The sequence below is a fragment of the Mus caroli genome, unplaced genomic scaffold, assembly GCF_978045245.1.
Source record: "Mus caroli unplaced genomic scaffold, Mus_caroli_1 scaffold_2, whole genome shotgun sequence".
In the NCBI taxonomy this organism is placed as follows: Eukaryota; Metazoa; Chordata; class Mammalia; order Rodentia; family Muridae; genus Mus; species Mus caroli.
In genome coordinates this window covers 86376976-86389226 of record NW_028227257.1, presented here as the reverse complement: position 1 = coordinate 86389226, position 12251 = coordinate 86376976, and the positions used below count along the sequence as shown (strand labels likewise).

General features: G+C 37.9%; 1 long non-coding RNA gene across 1 annotated transcript in view; it reads right to left on the bottom strand.

The window, feature by feature from the left end:
* LOC147005863 (uncharacterized) overlaps window positions 1–12251 on the bottom strand; it is an 82646-nt gene that overhangs the window by 15487 nt on the left and 54908 nt on the right. The window contains exon 3 of the long non-coding RNA XR_015046507.1: window positions 7576–7670. This is a non-coding gene — a long non-coding RNA (uncharacterized LOC147005863). The remainder of the gene's footprint in view (window positions 1–7575; window positions 7671–12251) is intronic.

The following is a 12251-nucleotide window of genomic DNA, read 5'->3' as shown; positions in this document are numbered from 1 at the left end:
TCTGAAACCATTAATACTGCTACTAGTGAATAACACAGGAAACATTTCCCAGCAGTTCCAGAACTGGAATGCACACCGTGGAAAGTACAGTACCTACCAGAGGCCCTGGGGACGAAATGCCAGGATTCTGGGATATAAAAACCTTACTGCTTCACAGGGAAATGTTATCTACTTATATAAGTATCCAGAGAAGCTCTGTGTTAACGCAAAGATTAAATTCATCCCCAGCCTTACTGAAGTCAGGACTTTGCCCTTTCCAAAGCACCTTCGGAAGGCTTCCTAATGCATTCTTTAGCAAACCGCCGGTAACTGCAACTTCTTTCAAAGCAAATTAACACTGTGCTTGTGATAGTTTGGACTGCCCCAGCTACTCTCGACATTCTGCCTTCCCAGACACCACCTCAGTCTGCCAGCATTAGTGCATTCAGGCAGTATCGATTATTTAAAAATGACATTTCTCAATCTTCACTCGACGGGCAAGTGAGTTAAGTAGCAGAGGCAGGACAAAGGGGAGGAAGCTGACTAGCAATCCAACAAGCACTGAGTCTATGGATAGGAGACTGAAGTCACTTGAAACAGAATTGCACATACAATTCTAGCCGGATCTTTCTTTCTATTACATTCAAGCGGTCAGGAGGAAAGCAACTGTAAAGATGAAAGGAATTAGGAAAACCCTCCTCACCACACACATCAAAGCATTCTTAAACAATTTACAAAAACAAAGCAACAGTTTTACATGTTAGAAAATACCAATCCCAATGCAACCTTTATCCCCCCTTTCCCTGTAAGTCTTGTCACATGACTCCCTTTAAAACTAAAAATTGGTATTGGGGTTCCAAAACCTTATTGCAAAAGCAATCATACGTCAGGGTAGATAACTTCAGATTATGGAAATAGACAGAATGTACCTAAGAGTACATACTGGCAGTAACACAGAGACCCAATTTTGTATGGACAGGTAAGACAGGTGCTGACATGCTCAGCAACTATGTTATCTTAATACCTTGAGATTCACAGTAATCCATTCTGCCTCAGGTGTTCCCAGGAGCCAGTATCAAAGATCCTTAACTTGCAGAGGAACACTGTGAGCCAAATGTAACATGGGTAACAACAAACCTGGATTCCCCAAAAGAATCCAAATAACTTCTCAGCACCAGGAAAGTCAAAGAGCTTTGCGCCCTAAAGATAAAGGTACTTGTGATCCTGCCATCGGCTTTCACTTCTGCTTTGTCCATATATCTACCTACAAACAACTCAAAACCCACTCCCGGAGACACTTGTACAGGTTTAAGAACACACCTACGCTAACAGGAGACAGCCACAAGCTGGACAAACAAAATTTGCAAACAAGGTCAAAGTTCAGTACAAGCAAAAGACAATCAAATACGTGTCCGCTCCCATGCCGAGAACTCATGCAAGTTCTTACACCCCAAAGCAGACAGACAACACCCACATAAACACGCTTGCTAAAATTTTGGCTCTCTCCTAAGCCCCACTATCCCCAGAATAAAAGGCCCAGCAACACTCGGGTCCTGCACAACCACGATTCCAGAGTGTGTAAGACAAGAGGACGGAGCAGAACACAAACCATAAGAGCAGAGAGCACACTCCAGACACCCAGGCACAGGCCACACTGACAGACAGGTCAAAGGCAGAAGGGCAGACCACCAGGATGTGGCCGCCTGAGACCCCACAAGCAGTCCCAGGCCTCCTGGCTCATGGAAACACTGCAAGTCCAGCATGGACCCTCTCAGGCCTCTTGTGCACGCCCGGGACAAGATTGCCAGGGTCTCTGCCACCCCAAGGGTCTGCTGGTAGCCTTCTAACAGATCAGACAGTCCCCCAAGACCCTCAGAAAGCAGAAAACTTCTTATCGCCCTCTCGGAGGCGGCCATGACAGCAAAAAAGAGCGGATTTTTTACGACAACTCCCACAATGCACGCGGACTACAACTCCCATAGTGCAGCGGGCGGCCCCGCTGTTAACTCTGTTATGGCTACAGGGCTGACAAGCCCTGTACCCTTTCTCGTCCTGAAACCAAACTGTTGCACCTACTTTCAACCATCACAATCAGAAACTAACTTCGGAATTTTAAACAAACAACTACAGTTACGCTATCTCGACTCTTTCCCTTATCATATAAATAAGCTTAGCTTCACAGAACATTATCCCTGGCAGAGTACTTTTTGTTAATCTCTAGAGATGTCACACAGTCAAATATACACCATTGCAAGGATACATTTAGGTTCAATTAATTTTCCCTTTAATTTTTACAATTTTCTCTCATTTTTCTAAGTTATCATAGTTCAGAGAAATTTGTACTTAACACTATTAATTTAAAATACATTTAAAATTTTTCTGGGAATCAAGAGAAAGACCATCCTGTAACTGTTACAATGTTCTACGTCTCTCCATTTAATAAAACAAAAATTTTTCAAATACATTGACTTAAAAACTTCATGTAACTTCAAGTGAGCCTTAATAAGAAAAATTAATTGTGAAAAATATACATTTTAAATTTCAAGCTAAAATTTTAGGAAGAAAAAACCCTCATGTGCTAAGAAACACTTCCCTTTTTAAACAGGAAGACTATCAATAACAACAGCATATAATGCCACTTTTTTCCTGACTTAAGAATGTCAACAAACAACAAATAAATATACTTATAATATTTTACAAACTATGCTGAGAATTTATTCTTTCAGGAAACTGCATAATTGCATACTTTACTCATGAATGAACTCTTTCAAAGTCTGTTTCAATTTAATTAAAAATAAGCGTTTTAAATGCATTTCCTTCAAATATTTTGGCCACAATTTCAGTAAAGATTAACAATTCATTTTTAGAGATTATTGTATCATCAATATGGCTTAAAAAGTCCGTGATATACATATACAAACTGACATGCTCAGACAGGTAACTGACTAAGGGACAAAACAGTTGTTTGGAGTTTGATGCGTGCACTAAAATAACAACTAGTATTCTTCTAAAATACTTGCTGTTTTTCCTAGTCCCTAATATAAAGTCAAATGTACACAATGTCACTTTTTCCACAGAAGACTTTTGCAATTTGAAAGGATATTCAAAAGATATCATTCATTTTAGATCACAAAACTCAGAAGTCCTAATACCCATATACACCCATACCAAAGCCTTCATATGTAGATACTTCTATATATTATACAGTACAATTCTTCAAATTCTATTTTAAATAATTCCTTACCTAATGTTACAGTTAGTTTATTACTATGTTTCACATCTAGGAAGGTACAATGAGAAAAATCTTTAACTATCTTTTACTTTTTACTTACTTCAATTTGTACTTTCATAAATAACAAGTGCTACAATACATACTAAGATACAAAAATTATAAACATGTGTGTCTTTAAATTTTTAGGTTGTTATATTGTTTTAGATCTTTCTAATTTTCACTTAGCACTTTAGTTAGCATTTAACCAGGCAAAGTTTCATTTTCTCCCTATTTTAAATAACTATCAAAATTAAACAATTGATGAATATTTTATATATTATTCTCTTGCTGTTAAATATTTGATTTATAAGAAGGGCTCAGGAACAATGAAGAAAAGAAACTGATCTCATATATATATATATATATATATATCTCCAAGCTTCTAAGTTTTCTGTCAGAGTTATGAAACCATAGTTTCTATTAGGTCAGTCATATTTTCTTTTATTTTAACTGTTACAATAAAAAATTAAAGTTAGTATATAAAAGAAATTTATATAAGAATTACAATAGAAAAACTTTCTAATTTTTTCTATTTAACATTTTTTGAAAATTAATTTAGCCCAACATATCTTGTCTAAGTAATTAAAGTAAACCTTAAACTATATATTTGGGGTTAATAAAAATATCTTTATAGGAAGAGAATAATTTTATTGTGGAAATGAATTGTTTAACTTCATGTCAAGAAAGTTACTATTTTCTACCAATGTTTTTAAATTCTAATTTACTACATGAATTTTAAAGTGTGGTTTTTTTTAAACTTAAGCTCTTTACTAAATTATTTTCAAAGTATTTACATCTAGCTCTATTAATATATTTGAAATTACCAGATATCTTGTGTGCTTTGAGAATTCATAGCTACCAATTGTAGAGAAACAAAGAAACATTTCTTTTCTCAAATGTGGAGCTGGGTATTCGCCTAAGATATGCAGCCCTGCATAGTTAAAAAAGATTCTATGTGTAGTTTCTGTGGCCATGTCCTTGTTCTAATTCCAAATAATAGGTAACAGAATTTTAAACTGTCTGTTTAGATATTGAAACTGCATTTTTAGGCTATCTGCTTTTGAACATCTGCTTTCAGTGCATGAAAGTTATATCATCCGTGCATATAAACCATGCTAATAAAAGTATTCATAGAAGTAGAATGAGTTGCTGACATTACAATCTGCTCAAGAATGAGTCTATCTATCCTTACCCACATCACTGTTGTAACACAATCATCCAAACCTGAAAAGAGGCCACACACAAAGTGGAGGATTTTGGCAGATTAAACCAATTGTTTATGTTTTTCTCCTGACCCTTCAAAACAGTTCTTTCTATTACGTATTTAAGAATCTCCCCTGTAATTTAAGCTTACTTACTCAAAGCTTAATTAATTTGAATTTCTCGGCCTTCTTCTCAAGCAAGGACCAACTAGTCTTCAAATTAACTCAAATAGTATTTTTTATTATTGGACTGCTCAACATTTTTATTTACAATAATTTATTAAAAAAAACCCTTTATTTCTGACTTTGTATCATAAATAAGTAGAACTTTCACTTCAATTTTGTCATGTGTTAACTACTCTTCAAAAATTATGAGAATTCTGTACTAGTAATCTATAACAAAAACCAAGCAAAATGCTTTCTCTCTCCCTGCCACACCCCTCTCTCTCCCTCTCTTTAACCAACCAACAGATCTTTTTAAATAAAAATTTCTAATTAATTACTTTGATTTAACTTAATACTCCTTTCTGTCATTTTTGTTCTCTCTGTTATTTAGGATAAGCAAAGTGGAAGTACTTATTAATTGTTACTCTCTGACTAAAATGCTCCACTGTCAACTAATAAAGAATAGAAAAATATTTTCTTGCCTAAAGAAAAAAGTTTGAATGTTAAAAAAAAAATCTTAAAGAAAGAAAGAAGAGAAAGAAAGGAGAGACAGAGAGAGACAGAGAGACAGAGAGAGAGAGAAAGAGAGAATCCCACTTTTTTTAGGAGGTATAATGGGTGATATTTTCCCACAAGAAAAGAAAATCCTAAGTAAATGATTATGGCCACTCCTGCCCTGTGATAAATCATAATGGGACAAAGGATATTTGAATTTCTGAGTTTTAATGTTAGACAGCAAAGATTGCAAATAATTTAATCAATGCTGGAAACTTTTTTTTTAATCGTGTTTTAAATTTTGTCAAAAATGGGCCACAAGTTTGCAGTTTCTTAAGCTGCAGCTTTTCTGTATTTTATTCTGCCATGAACACGTTTGGGATGAAAGGGTCTTATTTATGACTCCAGTTTTAAAATCCTCTTAAGATATTTTATCATTAACTAACCTTATCTGTCTTCACAAGTTTTCTTATAAATAACAATGTCTGTCTGTTTAAAACATAATATTTATAACTTAAACTTCAAATAAAAAATGAAATTAAAAATAAAAAGCCTCTAAAGTGTCAAACTTTGAAAAGTTTTCCCAGCTCCACAGCAATTTATTCAAAATGAAATCTTCAGAACGCCGTCCTCTCTATGGTTGATAGAGTCTTTGCTTATGACTTAATCTGGATTTTAGCAAACACACAGAGTGCTTCTCCCACCCCTCTCAAACCATAATTTTCTCCGTGATTCAGATTAGTCCCTCACTAACTCACCTGCCTCCTGTGCAAGAAAAAACTTGCTGTTCAGAAAACTTTCACCTTCCTCCCCTGTCTCCTTCATTTCCAGGCTGTGCCTGCTATTTCCTATTCTAGAGAGGGGGAATGGTCATTCTCTTGGTGCTTTCCCTCCACATGATGTTTCCAGGACTTGCTTTCTCGCTCTCCCCTCGGTACAACTGTGCCACACACCATTCAGCATCTTCCTCTTTCTTTTTACAAATAGAACAACAAAATTTGCTTAGCAATTATCTCCCCAAAACTTGATGCCATAGTCTCTTTTGGTTTGGAGGTTTAGATGTAAAATACAGCCTGACTAAGATTCTTTCTCCCTACTCCAATTTCCAGTCCCTGGCATCCAATTTCCAGTCCCTGGCAATTTCTTGTTCACCTTCTCTGCATTTGAGGGTTCTCATACTGATAAATACATGAGGTTGGAGAGCACAGATGGGTAGGACCTCAGGAAAAAATGCTAGCCACAGCCTTGACCCTGCCCACCACTGAAGGTATCTTGCTCAGCACTGACATAGATGTTTCAAGAGCCACCTAGAACATGCAAATTCTATATAATATAGATGAACATGAAAAAAAATGCTGTTCCTATATGTCACTCTTTGCAACCTTTGATCATCTCAGCTAACTTTCCCAAAAGATATGTTCTTTATGAAATAATTTTGCATGTGTACAGCAGAGGTCTCTATCAAGGGTAAATGAGTTGACCTCACAGAGACCCAACCAAAGCCTCTGGCTGAAGCAGGATAACCCTCCAAGTCTCTGCACTCAAAACACACACTTAAGTACTGCTGCGTCTGTTGCCTGGTGGCATGCTCACGAGAGGCTGAAAGAAATCATTTAACAGCACTGTCTCCATTTATCCTTTTCTGACTTATTCTATCACCCAGCACAACAAGCAGACCCTAGAATAAGAGCAGCCCAGGAAGGCACAATCCAAAGATAACTAAGCCAAGGTGGCCTTTATTTCTCAGCTCTGTCCATTTTCTCCATCCATTCTTCTTAGCTTTGTCTTTATACAAGGCTGAGGGGTACAACAATATGGAGAGCTTCCACTATTCCCAAACTTTCACAAAGTGCCAACCATCAACTAGTAAAACATTGGTGCAATAATGTTATTTTTAATTTAAAAAAAATGCCAAATTAAAATCCTTTTTAAAAAATTTCAGACATAGTAGGTGTGTGTATGTGTGTGTGTGTACACACACACACACACACACACACACACACACACATTAAAACAAAGAATAAGACATAAGTAGGTACAGTGCCACAAAAGCCTCTTTGCTTCTTCCTCAGAGTCACCAGCTTCTTCTTCTCTAGGAAAACAGGCAAACTAGGCAGCCAGACTAGCCATTGGTCCTCATTCAGGAACCCAGTGCTATTGTAACTGGAGGGGGGGGGGACAGGCACAGTAGGGAGCCTTTCAACCTGCAGACAGACGCCTTCCAACCCAGCCCAGGCCAGCAATTGTAAAAGGAACTCAGCAAAGCAATCCTAACCTTCTGAATAGACCCTGCTATGTCCTCTGCTCCGGACTCCACGCCACATTAATCTGACTCATTAATTCCTATCGAGGCAATCCGAGATTTAAAACAAAGTACTACGCATACACTTAGTTAAGAGCAATTGCTTAAAGAGCCAAGCCGAACCCATCCTAAACAGAAACAGATTAACACACACTACTTACCAACTCCAGCTCCAGTTGCCAATCTTTATTTGCTTGATCCAGCAGAACTGCCAAATTCTCTTGCAAACTTCCTCTCCATGCAAGTAACGAAGTTCCTAGAAATAACCAGTTACCCTTATTAACTTTAAAACATAAACTACAAATCCAACTTAAGATTTTAAAGCATAAAATTCCACAATTCCCCCATCTCCCCCCCATCTCTCTTTTAATTAATTTGGCAAAATCACCTTCTCTACTTTTCTAGCTAGACATCACTCTGAAAAGGACGAATCCCATCCCTCAATACCCTGACACACGCACACGCGCGCACACACACACTTTAATCCTCTGTCAGCATTCCCCCAGCTTCCCTGGTTCCACTGTACTGCAATCTTGGCCAATTTTCACAAAGTTTCTATCCTCATAGAAATGTAAAATGTAGAATGAGGGGGTTGTACCGGACAAGCTCCAAAGTCCCATTTAGCTCAAACATTCTATAAGTGGCCGTGATGATCCAGAGAAACTGGAGTATTTCCACATAAGCACCCACATTTGGGCAATGTTCTATATGTGTTCCCACTGTCTCTCTTCATTCTGCCTTCCCTCCCCCTCCCCCTCCCAAACAGTGATGGTTTAGCAAAAGGCTTCACTGAAAATTTACTTTCTGACCAATTCCACAGAGCCCAGTCTCCCCTTATCTGTACACCTATAAGTGTACAGATCCTATAAATGTACAGAGAGAGCACATTAGGTCACTTTTGCTAATTACCCTTTATCAACCAAAATTAACCTTCTAGACATAACCCTGTCCCCCATCCATGATGCTATTTATATAATAATTTCCCCTTACACATTATTTAACTTTCACAACGTTAAAAAAAAAACATGCAGTTGATGAACATTGCACTTCTGAGAAAATTTTGCTGGATCATAATTTACCATCCATTTTCTCTGCACTGAGGCCTGCTTGGCTTCCCCCCACCCCCTCCAATCTAATTCATTTCTTCCTCCAAGAAACCAGCCAGCATCGTTATGAAGATAACTCCATTCTTTTCCTTGAAGACCAAAGTGTCTGATGGCATGGCAGTGCATATTATTTAACAGGGGTCATTCAGTTTGCCCAGGAAGACAATGACATTAGTAACTAGTGGCAAACGTAAGGTTGGAACCTGGAAGTAACACAGCTCTTCTATGAATAAGACCATTTATTAACAACACCCCAGTTCTGGAGATGGGCTTGAATCGAGGATGCAATGTTCTCTTTCTTTCTCCAGCACCCAGCAGGGCTTTGCCATCAGCAGATCAGCAGTTTGGGAAGAGCGAGATTACCAGATCAACTGAAACCATTTCCCTGTCCAGGACAAGTTTAAAGTCTTTTCAGATGGTGGTTCTCAGTTGGTGAAGCCATTTCTTACCAAATATAAGCTACTTCAAAGTAAGCTCGTTTTATATTTATTAGCTGAAAAGTACACAGGTGCCCAGAAAACCACATCTTCTTCCCTATGGAAAACGGAGCCAGTCTTTGAAGGCTCCCCACCTGCCTCAGGTTTATGCAGACAACCTAAGCTTTATCGCAGACCCCAGTCTTATGCACATGAAGTCTATGCTGTACCATTGAGATGCATATCCAGTCCTAAGATTTTTAATTTTGTAAGTTTGGGCAGCAACATGTTACAGCAAGGAATCAACAGCATAGAATACAGACTTTGCACACAAATATTACCCCCAAAATAACTCTTCACGTTTGGAGGTATTTTTCTTTTTGTGTCTTCCCCCCCCCCTCTTTCTCTCTCTCTCTCTCACACACACACACACACACACACACGCACACAAACACACACACTTTCTGATACAACTCTATGACTTAGAACATAGCTACTATAGTAATAACTATTCAAAACACAGAAAAGCCACTTTAAAAACCACATTATTCTGGTAATTCAAAAGATGTTCCGAGCCAAATCATCTCGGGACTTTCTCTTTTCACAGCTCATGTGACCATGCTTGTTCCACGATACCTCGGCCCCTCCCTCGTTCCCTCACCCCTCTTTCCTTCCCTTCTTTATTTCCTTCTTTCTTTCTTTTGAGGCAGGGTCTTGCTCTGTAGCCTAGTCTGGCTTCAAACTTATGGTGATTCCCCCTGTCTCAATCCCCGGAGTGCTGTGATAACAGGAGTGTCACCATAGCTATGTCGACTGCTCTAATTCCCCTTTAGAGCTCTCAACTGTGAATCTAAGATCCTCAAATAGTTTGGGATCAGGACCCCAAAGTCTTTCAGCCTTTAACTCAGTAAAGATAAACGATTCTTATTTTTTCTGGTTTTGTTTTGTTTCTTTTGCATTTGATTTATTATGCTTTTCTTACAAATTTAGTTCTATAATTGAAAAATGAAAGAGAAATAAAATGAACAGTCATTTTTAACACAGGATTTCCATTACATACTCACTTATAAGCTACTAGTCTCCCAAGAACTAAAGCCCTTCTCATGAATCCAGAGAAACTTTAAATCTAAACACTATCTAGTATCTGCACATAACAGGTCATCCTTGTAAAATTTTATAGGTATGTGCAGTATTTTTAACACTAAAATAGCATATCCCAAGGCTTTTAATTTTTCACTATTTATTACAGACATTTTCAAATGAAGTAGGAATGGTATAATAAGCACCAAGCATATGTCACCTACTCAATAATTACTGTTTTTTTTTTTTGCATATTTGCCCCATTGGGTTTTTTTTTTAACTAAATTACTCTAAAGGAAATTACAGATATCACATTTTCCTCCCAAAATTTACTTTGCATATGGTACAAAATAAGTATTGTTTTCTACATAACCACAGATCCATCACACCTATTCAATTAACAACCATTCCCTCATCCCAGCACCACATCCCAGTGTTTCTTCTCAGAATGTGAGTTCCACAGTAACGCTTAGATGGCTGTTCTGTTGTTAGTGAAGGACCCAGAAACCAGCTCTAAGGTGAGGTTTTAGCTCATTCCGCTAGCTATCAGAACCCTCAAGGTTCCGCACGGAGCAGATGCCCTGCCTCCCAGCACATCAGCCAGACACACACTTATCCCCGCTGCCCTTAAACATGGATGAGAAATAGACAAAGGAAACTGCCATCTCAAGTAGATCATCTCCTTAAAAAAACAAAACAAAACAAAAACAACATTGGTTCACCAAGGAGCAAAGAGCAGAAAAGGGGACCACAGGAACAGAGTCACTCTAAACAGAGTTTAGAGTGACTAAAGTGAGTTTAAATGGGCTTGTCTCCCTGATATTTCAGTACCAGCCTATGTGATCAAATTACACAACATAAAAAAGATAGTATACAGAGTCAAAGTCAATGAATCTCAGATTTGTTTTAAGTTCACATCACCTTTAATCCTTTAAGAGATTCCTAAAACATGGTATTCTTGCAATCCACAGAAATGAAATGCCTGAGTTATTTCAAAGTTGAGTAGAGGGTGGGTAGGATTAGAGATTGACCAACTATATAAAGTTTATAGTTTATAAACTCATAGTTATAAAGTTTTTATATAAAGTTTAAATAGTGTTCCAAACAACACACCAACAAACCTAGATTTTTATATACAAAAATAAATATATAGAAATGCTTATGTTGCTATCAATAATTTATCTAAAAAAAAAAGAATATCTAGAGTCAAATTGAACTACCCTCAAAATGAGACAGGACAGGATAACTAAAATTTATAGGCAGTCCTCAGTATTTTCCTTGAGTCACAAAGAATATTCCAGAAAAAGATCAACAAGTAAGTTCATCATTGGCTAGTTTCCTGAATAATATCTGAAGGCAGGGCAACGACAAATAAGCCAGGAGTGAAAAAGGCCATCGGGGATTCAAGATCCCTGGTGATCTAAAATCTAAGAGGTCCACCTTGATCATGACATTGGCTGGAGAGTCTCCTGACAGGCAAGTCTGTGGACAGATGGACTCAGTAGCATCATGTATTCATCTGATAAACATTCACTTGTGCTCTCTACATGCAGTAGACATACGGGTCCTGAAGTGAGAAGAGTCTTCAGAGAGCATCTAACTCAATTCATGCCTTCTATCAACGAGGACAAGAGAGGTGAAGTGACTTACTGAAGTCCCATGGATTTTTGGATTCTCTTTTAAAATATTCAACAAAGACATCAAAGGAGAAAAATACAAAATTATAAACCAGGAGCAAGCAAGAATAACCACCCAAATGAAATGTCCAAATAAAAAGAGGCAGAATTGTAGCTTTGTTTTCTGAGGCAGGATCTTATGTAGCCCAGGCTGGCCTCAGACTCCCTATGTAAACTGAAGATGACCTTGAACTCCTGATCTTTGGGCCTTAACCTCCGTAGTGCTGGGGCTACATATGTGTATTATTATATCTGCTTTCTGTGATGCTGGGAGTTGAACTCAGAGCTTCAGACATGCTAGGCAAACACTTTGAAAACTGACCTACACCCTTAACCCAAGAGATATACTTTTGGACAATTTTTCAGACAAAGGAAGTGAATCTGGAAATTTGTCCCTATCACACCAAGCCCATTCCTTAACTCTCTCACACACTGACAGGCTATGACAAGCTGCCTTCCAGTGTCCTGACTAACCCAGCTGTGCTTAGATCACAGGGGTTGGAATGGAGAGAGCAGGGCACTGCCAGGAGGAGATGAAAGTTGGTCAGTACATAATCCA